The sequence below is a fragment of the Neopelma chrysocephalum genome, unplaced genomic scaffold (genome assembly GCF_003984885.1).
Source record: "Neopelma chrysocephalum unplaced genomic scaffold, ASM398488v2 Primary Assembly neopelma1_182522, whole genome shotgun sequence".
Lineage (NCBI taxonomy): Eukaryota > Metazoa > Chordata > Aves > Passeriformes > Pipridae > Neopelma > Neopelma chrysocephalum.
The window spans coordinates 1-4,363 of NW_020938023.1; the positions used below are offsets into that span (position 1 = coordinate 1).

The 4,363-nt window shown below is 48.7% G+C and overlaps 1 long non-coding RNA gene across 1 annotated transcript; it reads left to right on the plus strand.

The window, feature by feature from the left end:
• Positions 1–203: 203 nt before the first annotated feature.
• Positions 204–3,811, plus strand: LOC113962550. The gene is made up of 3 exons (XR_003532569.1): positions 204–305; positions 2,012–2,086; positions 3,711–3,811. It is a non-coding gene; the product is annotated as an uncharacterized LOC113962550 (long non-coding RNA).
• Positions 3,812–4,363: the final 552 nt, after the last annotated feature.

A 4,363-nucleotide genomic window follows, 5' to 3' on the forward strand; every position in this document is an offset into this window, starting at 1 on the left:
CCAAGCTTTGAGGTTCCCAAGCTTTGAGGTTCCCAAGCTTTGAGGTTCCCAAGCTTTGAGGTTCCCATTTCCCTGTGGCTCCAGAGCTGCTGTGTTTCCCTTTCTCTGTTTGGGAGCTGCTGCCTCTGCACTTCTTTTCAGCTGAATCACAAAGGAGTTTTGCTGCCCCGGGCTTTTCCCCCCCCACACCTTTGTTGTCCACGTTCCCTCTGTGTTAAACCAATAAGGTGTCTCTCATTTCTCTTCCCAGAATTTTCTCCTTCCTGGATGTGGTCACTCTGTGTCGCTGTGCTCAAGTTTCCAGGGTAAGAACCTTCCTCCTTTTCCTGGTGGATTTTAGCAGGGGGTTGGATTTGGGGAGGCAAAGTCCTCTTGCTCCAGCCCTTCCCAGTCACACAGGGGGGTTGTACCAGGGACCTTTGTGCCACTGAACTGTTGTTTGGTGTCCCCTGTTAACGCTGGAAAATTCCCAGTGAAGGGCACTCCAGCCTGGAACAGCATTTTCCAGTGTCCCAGGTATGAAGGGGGTTGACTTTTTTGCCCAAACTTCTCCCCTCAGCTTGGGTTTGTCCAGGGAGCCCAGGGCTGCTGGAAACCCCAAAGCTGGGAGTCTGGAACAGTTTGGGTGGAAATACAGGAATTCTGATTCACAAGGGGTGCTGCAGAGCCAGTGGAAGTTTATTTCCTCCCTGGATTTAGTTGAAGTAAGCATGGAAAAAAAAAGAAAAGTGTTTTGTCTGGGGTGGTTTCTGTCCTTCGTGGGCTTCAGCTGGTGAAATCCAGCTGTGAATATTCGCTTGGGAAAGTTCTTCCAGCTGCAGGTCAGATTATCTGGAGCTTCCAGGTTCATTCTGGGAACAGCCAGAGGAGGCACCGCCGCAGGAAGGGTGGGATGTCCATCCAAGGGAGGTGTTGGAGTGGAGTGTTCACTGTCCTGGCTGGGTCACCCCTGCACAAACTGCTCAGTGCATCAGTCAAAGCACATTGGAACAAAAAATTTATATTTAAGCATTATTTACTGCATTAAAACTGGCCCTGTGTGGGGCCTGGATGTTGCAGTTCCCACCTGGATAACACAGGTCTGGGGAGGGAAAGACCTTCCCGGTGAAATCCATGTCTCCAGCAGGACAGTCCTGACCGGAATGGGATCCTGCCAATGTCAAGGTGCCCTCCTGGACTGTCCCTTGCTCCTGTTTGCACAGGGAACAGCATCACTCACCCCGTGGCACAGCACATGAAGTACCTGCAGGAGGTGCAGGAAGGCTCTGGAATGTTCCCTGCCCATGGAATTGTGCAGCCACTGGTGCATTTCCCACCGGAGCTGCTGCTTTTCCCCTTCAAACAAATATCAGCAATTCAAACCACAAAGAGAAAATCAGTTAATGCCCAGCTCTGCCCCCTGCTCTGACTCTGCACTAATTGTTGCCCAAGAGCTGATATTTTGGGCTGGGAGATGAGCTCAGGGCACGGGATGGAAAATCCACCTGTACTTATCCCTGATTTCCCAACGCTGAGCTCCTGGTTATTACCAGATATGGGTGTTTACTTTGATTAGGTAATTAAAACTTTACCCACAGCTCCCTGCTGATTCACTGAGGGCAGAATCACCAGCCCTGGGCTCCTGCCCCTCCTTCTGCAGCAGGAACCACGTGAGATTCCGGGTGTTTGGACCAAAACTAAAACCCCTTGTGAGCGTTGAGGGTCCCCTGGGGGGGGGGACTCACCTTAATTCCAGCCAGGAATGTGAAGATTCCACTCTCCTCCCGCCCTGGGGGCACCAATTCCCAGCCTGGGGGACCTGGAATTCCAAGTTTTTCCCCCTGGGGGGGGGCTCCCAGCAAGTGCTTCTGGTACCTGCCCAGTTCTCCGTGTTGGAATTCCCCCGTTGGCTTTTCCACCCGGGACACTGAGAATGTTGTTCCTCCAAGGAACAAAACTGGGACTGGGTCCCCCACTGACCTTTTTTTTTTTCATATTAACCACACATTTACATTTTTTCCCCCTGATAAAGGCATGGAATGTTCTGGCCCTGGATGGCAGTAACTGGCAACGAATTGACCTGTTTGATTTCCAGAGGGACATTGAGGTATCATTAAGTGACATACAAACCCATTTTTCTTTTTTCCCCTTGTTAAACTGTAATTACAGCCTAGAACGGATTCATACTCCCAGAGTAACCCTTTTTTACCTTCCCTGGAGATAGAAATCATTAATTTCAGCTCTTCAGCTTCGGGGAGCCTTTTAAAAGTCTTGGCAATCCGTTCAGCTTTTGAAAATGGACAGAATTATGTGTCTGCATCGAGCCTTGAAGGGGGGTAATGGAAGGAAAGTGGTTTTGCCTGTTCTGAAAAAACAGAAATTAGTAGAAAAAGCCTGTTTTTGGGGAAAACTGCTGCTTGTGTGGAGCAGAATTGAGGCTGTTTCTCCTTCCCCTCCCTGATGAGACCATGAAGGCTGAATGTCTGTTGAATCTTTCCCTTGCTGTCTTTAATATCAAAAATTGAAATTTCAGTGAAGATGATTTGGGGGGATGAGGTCAAAAGTTGTCCCTAAAAAGGTGCAGTTTTGGAGCTGCCTCGTTGCTGGATCTGTTGGATGTGGGCTCTGCACTCATAGGGTTGGTCTTAAAATTGAAAGTGCCTCGAGAAGGAAAAGGGAAGAGAAAAAACCAACCCTCAGAATGTTTTATACTGTTTAAAACAAACAAAAAATCCTGAAAAAACCCAACCCCTTTTAAAAGAAAATGCTGGGATTTGTTGTTCCTCACCTCCAGAACCTTCCTGACGTGCTCAGGCTTTGCTTGGAGGGAGTTAAATCCAGCAGTTGGTGTAAATTATTGATACAGACGTGTTTGGATCCCCTAATCCAAGCAGGATCCACAGGCCTGCCAGGGGAATTGCAAAATCTGGGAGTGTTGCAGCTTCTCCAGCCTTTTCACGGGGATGTGGAGGTCGTGGAGCTGCTCCTGTGGCCAAAAACTCACCTGGAGATCTCAGTGTCCCTCTCTGGTTGTGGGATTATGTCGTGTTGAGCCTGATCCTTGGTTTTGGGGGCTTTTTTGGGGGCTGGAGAAGAGATTCTAGAGGAGCATCTTCATCTTCTGTTGCTCTTAAATGCAGGGAGAGCCGAGGGATGCTCCTGGTTTGTGATGAACAACCAGAGCACAGGGGGAGGTTCTGGATTGCTGAGCACTGCTCAGATATTCTCCAGCAGGTTTTCCTTTCATTCCCAGGGAGAAAGGGAAATTCTGAGGTCTTTGGAGGCTTCCAGTGAACACAGATTTGAAATAAAAAAAGCCTTTTTCTGAGTCTCTTGGGCCACAAGCGTTTGAATCCATTTTCCTGCCAGAGTCAAACTCCCGGGCTGGTTCTGCTCCTGAGTGGAAGTTTGGGTTTATCCCTTGGAAATCCTGCTGCCCCAGGGTGTAGCTCCCCTCCCATTCCCTGGGGAGTCTGTGTGGATGTCCAGGAGCCCCAGACTGGGGGAAGTTCCTCGGAATTCCTTGGCTGGGAACTGCTCCTTGTCTCTCCATCTTCAGAAGCTGAATAATCCCCCCCTTCCCCTTCCCTTAGATCCTTCCCTCCGTGGCTTTTTTATTTCCTTAGCACCCTAAAGTAACAAAACTCGTTGTTAACCTGCCAAATGTTGTATCCAGCTGTTTGTGGGGGGTTTTTTTGGGAATGCTGAGGTGCCTTTCCTGTCTCCCCCAGGGCCGGGTGGTCGAGAACATTTCCAAGAGATGTGGGGGATTCCTGCGGAAGCTGAGCCTGAGGGGCTGCCTGGGAGTGGGGGACAACGCCTTAAGGTACAGCTGCACCTTCTTCCCGCTTGGAATTGGGCTGGGAAGGGGGATTTGGCTCCTCCATCCACCCAGGATGGGGATAATTCAGCACCACTCGGTGCCCGAGCCCCTCAGCCCTTGTGTGTGTGAGGGAAACCTCGAGGGCAGGGACAGACATCGTTCATTTACCGCCTTAATTGGTCATTTTTAACCTCAGCCCGGGTTCAAAAGTCTCATTAAAATTCGATTTTTCTCAGTTCTCATTAAAATCCTGTCAGCTGCTGTTCCAAAACTCAGGAGGGAATGGCACTGAGGGGCAGCTGAGGCCTTTAGCGGGGCTGGGAAATCCCAGGGCACGAGATGGGCCAGCAGAAATCTTTGGTTTTCTGGATTTCCTTCTATTTTCTTGGGTTTGTTCTTTATTTTCTTATTTTGTCCATTATTTTCTTGATTTTCTTTTACATTTTCTTAATTTTCTTTTACATTTCCTTGATTTTTCTTTTACATTTTCTTGATTTTCTTTTACATTTTCTTAATTTTCTTTTACATTTCCTTGATTTTCTTTTACATTTCCTTGATTTT